This window comes from Camelus ferus, chromosome 10, assembly GCF_009834535.1.
Source record: "Camelus ferus isolate YT-003-E chromosome 10, BCGSAC_Cfer_1.0, whole genome shotgun sequence".
In the NCBI taxonomy this organism is placed as follows: domain Eukaryota; kingdom Metazoa; phylum Chordata; class Mammalia; order Artiodactyla; family Camelidae; genus Camelus; species Camelus ferus.
The window spans coordinates 47,612,463-47,628,136 of NC_045705.1; the positions used below are offsets into that span (position 1 = coordinate 47,612,463).

The 15,674-nt window shown below is 42.8% G+C and overlaps 1 long non-coding RNA gene across 1 annotated transcript in view; it reads right to left on the reverse strand.

The window, feature by feature from the left end:
- LOC116666434 overlaps positions 1 to 15,674 on the reverse strand; it is a 194,408-nt gene that overhangs the window by 85,996 nt on the left and 92,738 nt on the right. Inside the window, exon 4 of the long non-coding RNA XR_004323281.1 lies at positions 9,384 to 9,501. This is a non-coding gene — a long non-coding RNA (uncharacterized LOC116666434). The remainder of the gene's footprint in view (positions 1 to 9,383; positions 9,502 to 15,674) is intronic.

The following is a 15,674-nucleotide window of genomic DNA, read 5'->3' on the forward strand; positions in this document are numbered from 1 at the left end:
ATGAAAGAATAAATGGGTAATATAAATAGGGATCTGGAAATTCTAAGAGAGAATCAAAAGGAAATGCTAGAAGTTCAATAGACTGTAACAGAAATGAAGAATGGCCTTGAGCTTATCAGCAGACTGGACACAACCAAAAAAAGTATCAGTGAGCTTGCAAATAGGTCAATAGAAACTTCTGAAAGTGAAATACAAAGAGAAAAGTGAATGGAGAAAAGAAAGAAAAAGAGCAACAGAATGTTTGTTGGGCAATTTCAAAACATATAACATGTGTATTGAAATATCAGAAGAAGAAGCTTAAATAGGATAGAGCAGAAGAAATCTTTGTAGTAATAATGGCTGGGAATTTTCCAAAATTAATGACAAACACCAAATCTCAGATCCAGAAAGCTCAGAGATCATCAATAAATACCCGAAATCTACACCTATGCCTAGGCATATCATATTCAAGCTACAAAAAAGCCGGGGAGCGGGGGAAGACAAAGAGAAAATCTTGGAAAGAAGCCAGGGCAGGGGATGGTGGTGGGAAGAATCTTACCTATAAGATAATTACAGTAGACTTCCATCAGAAACCATACCAATAAGAAGAGATGGAGTGAAATATTTAAGTCTTAAAGAAAAAAATACCAACCTAGAATCCTATATCCAGTAAAATTATCCCTCAAAAGTGAAAGAGAAATAAAGACATTTTCTGATAGACAAAAAATTAGAGAATTCATTACCAACAAATCTTCATCACAAGAAATGTTAAAATTTTTTTTCAAGCAGGAGGAAAATTTTATGTCAGAACTTGGATCTACATAGAAGAAGAAATGAAGTAATACATGAAGATGAATAAAAACTTTTAAATCTCTCTTACATTTGATTGATAACTAAAGTAATAATAGTAACAATGCATTGGGTGATTACAGCATAGAGATAAGTGAAGTGAATGATGACAATGCATAAGGGAAGGGAAGGAGGAACTGGGAATAGTATGTTTATTCATAAATACACATGAAGCAGTATAGTGTTAACTGGAGGAGCAGTTAGACTAGTTAAAAGTGTATATTGGAAACTCCAGGGAAACTAGTAAAAAAATTTTTAAAGAAGTATAATCGATATGCTAAATGGAACCAAATAAAGTGCTTTTCCAATTTTGAGATGTTCTGGAAGAGGCAAAACTACAAAGACGGTGAAAATATCAGCAGTCAGCAGAGGCTTGCAGGGAGAGAGGAAGGGCTGAATAGATGATATCCAAGGGATTTTGATAGAGCAGTGAATCTGTTCTGTGTGATGCCGTAATGGTGAGTACATTACACTATACATTTGTGAAAACCCTTTATAGGTTTTATAGCAAAAGAGTAATCTTTAATTATGCAAATTAAAAATCATTTAGGAGGTCGAGGATCTCAGGATGGAATGTAAAATGTGACAAAACAATGTAACTGTTTTACAAATGTATAAAACAACTTCGTTGAAAGGGTTGGGGTAAAAAGGTGCTGACATAAATAACTTTGGAAATGAATGGAGTCTGGAAGATAAAGTCGAAAGAAACTGTACATAAGCACTGTATTCTAGTTGATAAAATTGTTCCCCACGTTATATATGTTAACAATTGTGATACCACTATAAAGGTATCTGGAATTGAACAAATAAATGAATGGTAGATGGTGGGAACCAGGTTTCTCACTGTTGGAGTAGAGGTTAGAAGTAAGCAAAGGAAAGAGACTGATTGATTAGTGCTGGAAACATCAGTATGAACTCATGTTTAGCTTTATGGAGTTCTGGGGAAGTCACCTTGCTTGAGGACAATTTACTCATAGTACCTGAAATGGCTTTTGTTTCACTTTATTTTCTGTGTCAAAATGTATAAAACTTAGAGATTCATAGTTATTAATGAAGAAACAATCATAGTACAATCTTACAAGTCATTCAAAGTAAGGTAAAAAAAATTAATCAGACTGTTGTCCTAACAGCAAGTCAAGATTAATTCTTTGACTCAGAAGGAGGAGGGGGAAGGGGCTTTTTTTTAATGAGAAGGGAGAGTAAAGAATAGAGAGAGAACTTTTAAGCATGAGGAATGAATGGCAAAATACTTAACTTCTTCCCAGAAGTTTCCTCATCTAAGGAAGTTCCCCCACCTAAATATAGTAATACCAAATTCCTGAAGTTATTGTGAGGATTAAATCAGATAACTAAATATATATAAAGAGCCACTTTATTATTATTACTATTACTATTACTACTGTGTATTTCTGTGTAACTTACCGCTGGCTTTCTACTATAATTGTATCTCTGCATCCTTATATCATTTTACTGTATTGTAGTGTGTCTAAAATCTGTTTAAAATAATAATGTCCTTTATAAGTAAATGATATAAATGTAAATAAAACGAGAACACTATTTGTCACCCTAGTGCTAAATCCTACTGTGGAATCCTGGAACAGATAAAGCTTAGACACAGGGATCAGTGAATGGAAATGATATTTGTGTTGAATGTGGTAGGAGAGACCCTCCCCTGACACTGCAGCTCAACCCACATCCAGCTCAGGCCTGGGAGCAGAAACAGGGTCCTGCATTGCCAGGCCCTTGCCAGATGCCTTGCACTCAGGGAGGAAGGAAAAGCGCATCCAGTCACAGACTCTGCTTTCAAGCTGTCGTAGGCCAGTGGCTGCTGTTGGAGAGGATTTGGGAAGGAGTAAGGAGAAAAGAGAAGTCAGGCTGAAAGCGTGGAGTGTGGAAAATCATCATAACCACAGCCATGGGAAGTGAATGCCCTAGAGCAGAACTCCCTGTTGTAGGCAAGACAGATGCTTAGCTCTTCATGCTCCAGTTCCTCATCTGTGAAATGGTGATGAGGGTGTGGAGAAGACCTGAACCACACCTTGCAGGGCTTCCCAATCTTTTTTTTTTTTTTTTTTTTTTTGACCTCTTTAGAAGTCTGTTGATCTACCTGTCGATCCTATCTTTGTCTGGGCTCTTCCAGAAGCAGATCCTGAATACAAGTAATTTATTTAGGAGTTACAGGAAATAACCATAGAGAAATGGGAAAGGAAAGGCAGCCAAACAAAGGTAGACAACTGGAGCTTAATCCTGCAGGCTATCCTGGGGTGAGGAGTGCAAAACCACTTCTCAGCATTTTCCCACCTGAAGCGGGAGGGAGCTGGGGTAATTACACACCTGCTCCTGGGCGTTACCACCCTGGCACCACCAGCCTGCACAGCCAATGCTGCTTTGCATAGTAGCTGGGATAGAGAGCTCTCAGGCCCAGAGATGCAGAGACTGGCAGTTAGAACCAGCTGGAGCATCCAGAAAGGTCTGGGGATATGCAGAGGGGTGCTTCCAACATCTGCTACAGACCCCCTTCTCAGAATAATGTTTTGAAATACATAAAATAAAATTCATAGGATTACAAAGAAAACCAATTACATTGAAATTCAGTTCTATCCACAGACCCCTTGGGGGACCCCAGGTTAAGAAACCCTGGTAAGGTTTCTTTTCAATGTGAAATTATATGGTTTGATGACCTAAGAGCACGGATTGTGTTACTCTGCCAGGAGGTGTTTAAGTTCGGCACAGTCTCCGTAGAAACTACTTCACAGGAAAAATGTGCTAGCCCAACCTGACAATCCCCCGCAGCTCAGGGACTATGAATGAGGCTGTTGGCCCCTCTCACTCTCTTTTTACTTTTTACAGTGTTTATTTTGCCTTGTTTATGTTTCTGCGTTTTTAATGTGTCCTTTGTTGGCCCCGAAAGCACCACGGGGCAGCAATTTGCCTGCATCACCCTGGTGGCTGCTCTGCCCATCTCAGCTGTCCCTGGGGGGCTCTGTCTTTAAAGTCATGCATCTAAAGTGCAAGGACCCTAAGGCCCCCTGCCATGCAGCCATGGCGGGCCGGGACCCATTCTGTGGCACCATGGTGCCAACAGGTGGCTGCGTGTGGAGCATCAGAGCTGCCGCCCCTGGGAGCTGCTCACCACGGAGACACCACCCACCTCATAATGTGCCTCCATGGCTCTGTTACTCACAGCTAAATTACAGTATTATGACTTCATTGTTGAGTCCCAATTCTCCTAATTATAGCCTAGAGATCTATTATTTGATTTGGTAACACCAAGTGCTTCTTTTCTAAATCATGTAATCTCTTGTAGCTTATTAATGTCAGGTTTGCGCACACGCAGGGACTTGGTTGTTTGCCAGACAGAATCAAATTTTCAAATTTTCGCTGTGTTATGTTACAGGGCTTTGCTTGTTACAATCTAATTATATTGGCACTGAAATACCGAAAACCAATTTATATTAGAAAGCACTTTAACTCTTTCTTCGGAGTGCATTTACATGCAGAAGTGTCTGCCACACCATTGGTCTTTTTGTTTTTCCTTGGGGAAATTCCTTCTGGGAAAGAGGTAAAACTAACAGTTCCTTTCTGTTCAAAAGTCTGCTGTTCATGGACCAAAACTCTGAATGCGGCCATTCTCTAGCTGGAAGCACGGGGAAGGAAGGGAGCACGCCTCTCCCATCTCTCTGTGGGCTCCTTCAGGCCTCCCTGCTTGGGGGTGTCACCTGCCCCAGGCCTCCGGAAACCCCTCTCCTGGTGGGTATCACCTGCTGGCAGACTGTACCTGGCCTTGGACCATTTTACCTCTTTCCGGCCCCTTCTTCCCTTCAGACATATTTTCCAATGCTCTGTTTTTTACTGGGGGCCGATGGATCCTTTGTTCTGAAGACTTTGCCAAGGAGGGACTTGCTGCCTGTAAAAGTTGCTCCAGCAGTGGGACCACCCTCATCATCCTGCTTTGCCTTTTCAGGCAAAGTGACTACTGCATCTGACCATCAGGGAATTTGTCTAGCCACTCTGTCAGTCTCCTTAGTAATGATCCCAGGAACGCTGTTCCTTGTCAGATGGTTATCACGGGGAATACAATCTATATCTAAATCATCCAGTATCCTCCCTTTAAAAAGGGGCCCCAACATCCTCCCGGCTCTTTTTTTTAAAAGACCTTAGTTTTTAAAGCAGTTTTAGGTTCACAGTAAAATTGAGAGGAAGGTACAGAGATATACTAATGTACCCCCTGCCCTCACACATGAAGAGCCTCCCCCTTTATAAACATGTCCCCCAAGAGCAGTATGTTTGTGACTCTGGCTCCAACTGCACTTCACTCAGACCATGCTCTTGCTCACTCCTGAACTCCAGCCACAGAGTTTTGTTTTGTTCTGTTCTGTTTTTTCCCAGTTTCTCTTTCCCACTCTTGGGCATCCGTACCCAGCTCTTTCCTCTGTCTGCAATGCTCTTGGTATTTCTGGCTCCTCACCCTTCACACTTGAAATAAAATGTCACTTCCTTAGAGAGAACTTCCTCTCCCTCTGTTTAACCAGGTACCACCCCTCCTCCGACCCCGTTTTATGTATTCTGCCTTGTATGTATTTGTTTTCTTCCTTTTCATCTCTGCCCTGCTCCTCCCTGAGACTATATGATCCAGGAGGGCAGAGATTTTGTTTCGGTCACCACTACACTTCTAGTGCCCAGCCCACTGCCTGGCACAGAGATGGAGATCCATCAGTAAGTGGTGAGGAAAGGGGCAAACGCATCCCAGGAAAGGTATATCCTTTGCCTCATAGTGGAGAAGAAGACAAGCGTGCCAGCTCTTTGGACTTGTCTGGCTCTCCCTCTTCCTTTCTTGCTCCAACCCTGGGGACCTGCTTCACTGTGCCTGACGCTATAGGGTAGGGCCAGTCTGCCACCCCTGGGCAGGAAGCCAAAACCATGGCAGCTGGCACAGCTGTGGCTCAGTCTCTCCGTCCCAACTTCTCTGCTGGACCCCCTGTATGAACTGAAAGCCTCACCCTCCACTGGCACCTTTCCTGGTCCTTCCCTGGATGTGGTTCTCATGTGGTGCCCACATGTGCCACCTGACCGGTGAGCTAGTGGCAGCTGAGGACCCGGCAGTAGCCATGTTAGGAAGCAGTGCCATTGATCTAAGTGAAGGATGAGGTGGTGTGAGGCCAGAAAAGCCCCCTTTCAGGGCAGACACTGAGTCACAGAAGGGGATGGATGGGAAACAGACAAGACCTCCCCTAATGCAGGGAGGTTAGCCGGGCACACACTGCTCCACAGATGTGACCCTGCAGAAACAAGGACACAGGAAACTTGCACCTACCACACTGCTATATACGACAGCCACAGAGCTGATATGGGGACTAGTGTGGCTACAGAATCTAAATTCTAACACATCACTGACCAAACGCGTGGAATGAGCTGACCCCTTTTTGTTCCTTCCTCTAGGATTTTCTCCATAAAAGTGGTATGAGCCTACTTGAGAAGCCCTCCTAGGAGGCAGAACACCAAGGGCCTCTCTCCCCTAATCTGTGGGTCTCCTGGAATATCCAAGATGCATTAAGGGTTGGAGAGGTGCCCTCTATTCAGAAACGCCAGCCAAAGACCACAGAGCAAGGTAGACCCCTATGCCCACTTCCCTGAATAAAGGCCTTGATACACATTTCACAAGCCCCTCCCGGAATCTCTCATTCTGAGAAGCTGGCCTGTTTCCCTCTCACTGCTAACATCTTTGCCCAAGCTGCTCCTTCTGCCTGGAATGCTCTCCTGCCCGATCCCATTTCTGCTGGTAGAAATTTAACCCCTCCTTCTCAGCCTGATTGAAAAATCACCTGCTCAAAGGCATATTCTCAGATCCAGCTGGTCAGAATTACACTCTGTCCCCACTGGCCCCATAAGTAGTAAGTGGGTAGTGCTGTTTCCACCTGGGATGTTTATACATCCCAGTTTGCTTGGGACAGTCCCAGTTTACGCCTGTAGTTCCAAAATTTATCAATAACATCTTTTGACTCTCAAAAATGCCCAGTGGAACGATAGATTGTGTGGTGTGATGGACACACTCTCCGGTGACTCCTGTTGAGTCATGCCTTTTTCTAATCCTCTCCCCTTCCATGCAGGCATGCATGGTGACTTGCTTCTGGCCAAGAGAATATGGCAAAGGGGATGGGACAGTCACTCCCTTGATTATGTTACCTTATCTAAGACTCTATCTTGGCGACTAAAGAGAGATATCCTCCTAAGATATTCTCCCTGAAGAAGTGGGCTGCTGGGATGTGAGCTGCCTATGGAATGAGCCATGGGAATTGTGGGCAGGGACGCTAGGAGCTGAAGGCCTCCATCTTCCAGATTCAAGGTACTGAAATCTTCCCACAATCACACGGGCCAGAGGAGGACTCTGAGCTCCAGAAAGGAAAACCACTGACTTCTTGATTTCAGCCTTCGAGACCCTGAGCAGAGGCCCCAGCTGAGCTGTGCCTGCACTCCCGACCCAAGGACACTGTGAGGTAATAAATGGGTGTTGGTTTAAGCCACTGAGTTTGCGGTCATTTGTTTGTAGCAATCAAAGTGGATACATGTGGTTGCCCCAGATATAACACTAACCAAGTGCTCAAACAGCTTTGACAGACTGGTCAAGACAAATCTCCTCGACAGACTGGTATTTTCTTTAAGTTAAGGTGCATATCTTATCCATCGCTTTAGTTTCCCTACATTCACAGAGCACTGACTAACACCCTTTCAGGTACCACACCAGGTAGCACAGCACAGGACTGTTCAACAGAGAAAGGTCTCTGGCATCAGTGTCCATGTTTGAATCCCAGGTCCATCACTTACTAGCTATGCAACTTTAAACAAATTACTTAATCTCTCAGGTCCTCAGTTTTCTCATCTGCAAAATGGGATTACAAAACAGTGCTTTCCTCAGGTAAGACTGTTGTGAGGATAAACTGAGTTAATGCAAAGTGCTCAGAACACTTGGCACACAGTGCTGTGTACATTTGGTATTCCTTGTATTCTGTGCTTCATTTAATCCTTATGTCAAATCTGTTATGAATATCTCTGTTTACAGATGAAGAAACTGATGTTCAGAGATGTTAAGTAACTTTCTCAAAATTACACAGCAAGGAAGCCAAGACACTCAAACGAAATCCATAGGTACTAGTTCCCATACTGTCCATGCTTGTATCTTTCTTGTGGATGTACATTTTGGAAAAAAAAAATCAAAACCCAAAGGGAACTTTTCCCAGAATTCCATAGTGGATTCCCTAAGAACCAGGACACAAACATACAGATGTCAAGTTCTGCTAAGGCTCATGTTCTGGATCCACCCCTTCAGGCGTGGATGGGTTTCTGGAAGTGCAGGCCAACAGTTTAGACAGTTTAGCAGGACATGGTGACCCGTAAATGAGCTCCAGGGCCCATTAAGCTGACACGCCACCTGACAAATGACAGGGACTTGTAGCCAATTCCAGTCTCCTAAAAATTGGATGTGTACATAGTGCAGATTATCGGGATCCATAGATAATATGCTACCTGCTCACTTTTAATGTGTTTGTGAACACTCATGAGAAGCACATTAATTGTAAGTGTCTGTAAGCTTACTGTGTTATAAACCAAGCCTGACAACACAACAGGCACCAATGAGAGGAAGTGTCCCCTCCCCTAGCCAATGCTGAGTGGAGAGGGGCTGGAGTGCAGATCAGCACAGGGATAATTGACAAGATCGCTGGGATGCTCACAAGCCCCTGTCTGAGAAGTTCTGCGTCCCTGTCCTTAGGTAACCACAGAGATACAAGCTGCTGTGATAAGGGTGATGCTAACTGCGTTTACCATGGTGGGGTGATGGGGTCAGGCACCCAGGCTCAGTAATCAGGGAAATCTGTGAAGGCCATGGCCTGACAAGCCTGAAATCCATTTGCTATTCTCTGCTTGGAATGCCCTTGCTCCTTCTGTAGCCTGGAGGGTTCCAGCTCTTCTTCAAAGAGGAGTCAGTTCCTCCTTGAAGCTTTCTCTAACTTTGCCAGAGAAAACATGTCCCCTTCTACTCTCTGAGAACCCCTTGTGCATTTTTCTGGAAAAGCTCTAATTAAGTGGGTATCTGAAATGCCTGCCCCTTTCTCCATACCCAAGTGAGTGCAGAACTCGAAACTTCTTTATGCATGCACTCAGAAAGAAAAATTTTTAGGGCTGCACTACTCAAACAAAAGCATCCCTGAGCAATGCAGATGTTGTGAATAATATGGGGGCCAAGCAGAAGGAATCACATGATTCAGAGGCCACCTCCCTTCCTACCAGGCTTTTCAAATATTCATTCACTTATTTATTTTAACAACGGTGAATTTCTAGGGGAAATTACCTTACTAAAGACTAAAATGATATACTTCTATTGATCTTGTTGTATGTATTCGGACATGTATTACAGTAGATGTGGACCCCAGAGAGGTAAAACATCCACACATGCAATAGGTACACAATTGTATCCCTTACTGCAGGCTAAACTGCTGCAACAAATAGAACCAAACAACGCATAATGGCTTAAACACACTGTGACCTTATTCCACACTCACCTGGTGCTCCTAAGTAGGTGTCCAGGCTGTGTGGTAGTCAGCTTTCTCCCATGCAGCAATTCAGGGATCCAGCCTTTTTCCACATCAAGCTCTGTTATCTGGTGGGTATGGTCCTTGTCTACAATGAAACAGCAGAAACAGAAAGAGTATGGAGTGGGCCAGATGGGAGGTTTCATTGTTCAAGCCTGAAAATGACAAACATATGACTTGCATTCATATCCTGCTGGCTAGAACTTAGTTACATAGTCATGCCCAACTATAAAGGGCAGCTGGGAAGTGTCATTTGATGTGTGCCCAGGAAGAAGAGGCAGTGGATTTTAGTGGAGAGCAAGCAGTCTGTGCCACATCGATCTAAAGTTAGTTCCCTCTCTTGTCTCCCCTCCTCATATTCTGCAGAGGACATAGTTCACAACTGTGCTGGGGTGCACACAACCCCTCCCACAGGTATTCCTCTTATTTGAGGCATTTCTGAAGAGCTTCAGGTTTCCAGGGATTTTTTATATTTGACCATGTATTTCCCCCTTACTTCCATAATGACTTTGGAGATATGTTACTAAACACAGAATGCAGGTCTGACTTATGAATTCTTACATTTATACCAAGTAGCATCCCAACTTTGACAGTAGAATTTGATTCCTCCCACCCAAACCCTGCTGTAAGTTACTAAATATACAACTGGTTTCTATGACTTTGCACATTGATTTCAATAAATTAATGTGTTAAAACACAGCACTCACAAATAGCCATTTCCCCACCCCAGGGGGCTTGACTTATCCATCTGCCACAACTGCTTGGTCTTGGTGCTAGCAGGTAGCAAGAACCCCTAACTGAAAGAGCCTCTAGAAGACACTAATTCAGATACTTCTAGGCAATGCCTTTGACAGGTTAGATGCTTACTGTCTTCCTAAATGAAGTTTCTGGATAATGGGCCATTTGGTGGTATGTCTATTTGGCCAAATATTTGCCGAGCTCAGTGAGCAGGGCTTCTGCAACTGCTGCAGAAAGTGACTGCCACGATGTACTCAGACTTGGGTTTCCCGGAACATGGCTGCTCTCTCCTCTTCATGATTATGTTCAATGTAAGACTAACCTATTTTAAAGCCTTTTCAGCTATTGTCACATCTGCCTGAGAAAGTTAATGAACAATAGGGATAAGCTGAAGGGAAATATTAGCTCTTTATTTTATGATTAATTAAAAATGCTTCCAGATGAATATTATAGAATGATCAACTAAAAACTGGCTTAAAATATGCATTCAGCTCACATAAGAAAAAAATTATGACACAAGGCTTTGGGTCACCTTCTCTGCAATTCCTTGGCTTTCTCCTCATGGTCACAAAGTGGCTGCTGCAGTACCATGCATCACATCCTCATATATCATCTAGGACAGAATGTGAGGAATAGACCTTTCCCTTGATGTTTTCTCTCTCTTTTAATCAAAATGGTTTTCTGCACACTCACTGTAGCACATTGCTCCTTAAGTCTAATCCTTTGTTTCTAGATCAATCACTACCTTATGGGAATGGAATTAGCATCATTAGTTTAGAATTAGAAGGATTCAAGTTCTGGGGATGAATATATTGCCATAAATTTTGTCTGTTACCTGAAATTTAGATCCTGTTAGAAAGAAGAAGCAGGGATCATGAGTAGCTAAGCAATCAATGGTATCTTCCACATTCCTCAAAGAGTGTTTAGTTTTTTTCATTGTACTAAGTCAGACTGAGAGAAAACACTATTCCTGAATATCATCACTTGTGTCTACTCATATAAAAGCTTTTTATAAAACTATGCTTTATTATAATCTCACCTTCTACTGAAGCATTTATTTTCATTGCTAAATTAACAACTATAATTATTGAGTGTTGGATATGTGTTCAGCACAATATTAAGTGATTTAAGTGCATTATCTGATTAAAGTCACCAATAAACAAGATGAAGTTGGCACTGAAAGATCTTCATTTTGCAGATGAGGAAACTGAATGGTTAAAAGCCTTTGGTTTAAGCTCCCACACATGGTAAGTGGTGGAAGCTAAATTTGAACCCAAGTCTTCTGGCTTCAGAGTCTGAGTTCTTAATCATTATACTATTGGCTTTGTTTCCTACATTTCTAAGTGTCCTTTAAAAATATACTCCTCTGACAAATTCACAGACCTCAAGACTTGAAAAACTTGTCCCTACTAGGCCTTCTATAAGAAAATTAAAGCAATATACCTAATATGATTTTTGGTTTCTAGGAGGTTCAGAGGTATCTTTGCATTCATCTGCATAATTTTCTTCAGTCAGAGATTCTTTATAAACTTTTTCTCTTCCCTTCTCTTGCCTTTATTTTTTAATGCTTAACTTGCCTTTCGCAAATCTTTAATCCTAATATGTCTATGCTTTCAGAAGCCATTTTGGAGGAAAAGGGTAATGTAAACAAATCTAATGGTTAAGGAGTGAAAAGCACTGATGTCCAGAACTTACTTTGAAATGCATCACAAAATAAGTTAAAATTTTTGTATGGATAGAGGAATGGATGAATGGACAGGTAAATATGTGATAAAGAAAATGTTGTAAAATGTTAACTATAAAATCCAAGTTGTAGATATATGGGTTCCACTGCACCATTCTTTCAGCTTTTCTGTGTTGAAAATGTTCATCGTAAAATGTTGGGAAACAAGAATCTAGATTCATTTTTATAAAATAATCTCATAAAAGGATAATTCTTCTTAAGTAACAAGAAGTAAGCAGAGGCCAAGGAATGGATCGTTATGTATACCAGGCTAAGAAATTGTGACTTAATTCAAGTTAATGGAGAGATCCTGGAGAATTTTAATAGGGGACTAAGATGTAAGATAGGCCTGGTGCCATGGAGGAGGCGTGGGTTGGAGGAGGTGTGCGTGGGAGCAGAGTAGAGGCAGAGAAACCAGTCAACGGCTGCTGTAATTGTCTAGATGACGGTGAGATGATAGTGTCTGAGCAAAGAAGGTCACAGGGGGACAGGTGAATTCAGAAAAGAAAAAAATGAGAGAGAGAGAAATAAGGAAGACTTGACACCCGAAGACATGTGGGGACACAGGGATATGTAGTAGGACTCCAGCTTCTGACTTGGGGCAGTGGGAGTGGTGAGGCCATTCTCCAGGATGCGGGCACAGGTGGAGCCTTGCTGCCAAGCGGGCAGCACAGGGAGGTGCCCATCCCCATCACAGATCCACTTCCTCTCTGGATCCCCACCCTGGCCTGGGGCCTGTGGAAGTGCTAGATTTCTCCTGCATAGGTATTTTTTCCTGCTTCCAAGTGCAGTGAATCTGCGCTCTGCCCTCCTCTACAGGCAGAGCCTGCCGAGAAAGAGCCCTACAAGTGGTTTCTGAAATGCTTTCCAAGACATCTGGAGCACAGGCTGGGGGAATGCCCCCCGATGCAGGCCCAGCTCTGACTCCTGGGTCCCAGGATTCACACCCCTTGTCTGCTGTCTCTAAGATGCAAACCCTGGGCTTCCTCACTTTATTATGAAATTAAAATTGTTTCCAAGGACCTCAAAGGGGGAAAATGAAATTGTTTTCAGCTTTGATTGCGGTCATAATAAAATAGCTATTTAGGGGGGATTGTGTTATTCTTGGATAAATGAGGAGCAAAAATACTTTTTTACAGTTTGGCATAAAGACAGCAATAGGACTTTTCACAAGACAAACACAATCGATGATTCAGGGAAGATGAGGGCATCTATATTTGTTCCTCCTTGGACACCATGCGCAGCAGGATATTTGGTCTCCACAAATTGAGGAAGTGGCAAGGCAGAGTCTAGTTTGCTCTTGCCATTCTACCAGATCCCTCCAGAGGTTAAGCCCTGGTAGCTGGCCTCTGAGGGTCCTGCAGGCTGGACAGTGAGTCCCTCTCATTTACCACACCCTGTGCGTCGTCTATGCACCTCCTTCCCAGCTTCCTTGTTGAAATTAGTTTCTGGAGCTGAAAGCATATTCCGCTCACATACGTAGAGCACTGACCACATCCCCTAAGCGTGAGCAGAACCTTCTTACGTGTCACCGCTGTGAAGTAAGGAATGACATTCTTGTTTTCCAAATGGGAAAGCTAAGACTCAGAGAGGCAAAATGACCTGCCCCAGGCCTTACAGCTGGTGAGTACAGATTCCTCTAAAGTTCTTTCCTCTAGTCCAAGATGCCTCTTCTCCCCTTGGGATCCAGGCCTTTGGTGGGCACCACCTGCTGACACTGTCCAGTGGAAATCATGCAGGGTTTAGTGACCACACCCTGGGACCTTGGGAAAGTCACACTGAGACTTTTTGCATCTTGGTGTTCTCATTGGTAGGAAGGGGAGAAATCAGTTCAACCACAGAGGATTGGACTTTGTAAGAACTAATTGTTAGAGCATATATAAAATGTCTCAGAACAATTTAGTTCCTTAATAAGATATTTTTTAGCAGGGGAAAAGGGGTGAGAAGGGATAAATTTGGGAGTCTGAGATTTGCAAATGTTAGCCACTATATATAAAAATAGATTTAAACAATTTTCTTCTGTATAGCACGGGGAGCTATATTCAATATCTTGTAATAACCTTTAATGAAAAAGAATATGAAAACAAATATGTGTATATATATGCATGACTGGGACATTGTGCTGTACACCAGAAATGGACACATCGTAACTGATTGTACCTCAATAAAAACAATAAAATGAAAAAAATTTAAAAATAAAAAAAGGTAGAGGAAGCATAGGATAATGAACAGGGTTGAAGGACGGTAAACTTCATTCTGGATATTGTTTAACTATTGCATGAAAGTGTGAATTTTACATAATCAATATTTAGAAAATAAATTGTTGGTAATTTTCCAAAAAAAAAAAAAAAGGAGATATCTTTCAGCTTGTTCTAGAATGACATAATGCCTTAACTCTAATGAAGATGAAACAAAAAAGATTTAAAAAATGGTACTTAAGGAAGGCAACTCCCATATGATACCCTGGCACAGGAAGTGGGGGTACTTCGGGTGCAATGAATTTGGAGTAACCTAACAAATCCCACTGTGTGTTGAAGCCATCCGCTTACTCTATGTGATGGATCACCATACGCTCTCCTGTCATTCTGGGCTTCACCTTGTGCCCAAAGGCAGGAAACAGCAGAGGCACTTCCTTCTTTCATCCTGAGGACAAAAGCACAGCTTAGTCTGTTTCAAAGTACAGTACGTACTATTAGACCACTTCCAAAAGTCAGTCTTTAAATCAGAGTGGTATTCACCTCCCAAAATGATCTAAGAGAGTAAGTGTTTTTGCCACTGACCATTGGTTTTAAAGGAAGGTTGGATTTTTAGTCCCCTGAGTTTGCAAGATATCATCTGTGCCTAGGAGTCTCTGAACTGCTCCCTTCCGAGCGCCTGCTTGAAGACCCATGCCAGCCTCTCCACCTTGTTTCTAGGAGGAAAGAAGGCAGCAGGAACTAAGGCAGTGCCCAAACAGCTCAGTGTTTTCCTCTGTGCCCATTTACCTCTCTGTTCACCATCGGTGACTCAGATTTGGATCAAGCTGGGAATCCTTGGGAACAGGCTGCCTCTGATTGCTCAGCCCTGGCTTGCCCAGGCCTGGTTTCAAACCTCTTAGACTGAAGCTGATGACAAATTACATCAGCTCCCTTGAGCTGTCTTTTAAGTCTACACATTTTAAGGCCTGGCTTGGAGACTTCACTGAGCATAAAGTATTTGAGATCTTTGATTTTCCAACAATAAATAAATCAGAAATGAGAGTAAGAGCTGCTGAAATCTCAAAAAATCTGCCCCCAGTTTATCGCAAATCTCTTTATATATTCAGATGCTTTGGCTATACATTAAAGTCTTTGACCCATATTTATGGTTTTGAACATTGCTTTAGCTCTTTACTAATGTGTCAATAATTGGCAGGGGAATGGGAAGGGATCCACTTTAGCTGATGCCCCAACTGCTGGCTTCTCTCGGCAATAATTCCTGATGCTTGTGAGGAATCAAAAGCATTGTAGAAAAATCCACACATTTTTCTTATGTGTCCTGGGAACTCAGAAGCCCTTGGACAGGTAAAATGATCCTTGCCACCATCATCAGAAGGCAAGGGAGGTGATACGGGCCCTCCCCTGTTAAACAGGGTGAGGAGGGTTGGATGGAGATGCAGGAAGAGGTTGCTCATGGGGACATCAGGAGGCCCACCTTCCTCTCAATATCTTCTCTTGCATCCCGACTGAATTCAATATTGTGGCCTTCGTTATGCTGGACCCTCAGTGAGTAGGTGAGTCAGGGGCACATGAAGGCACAAAAAGGTGGAAATTGGGGTGGGA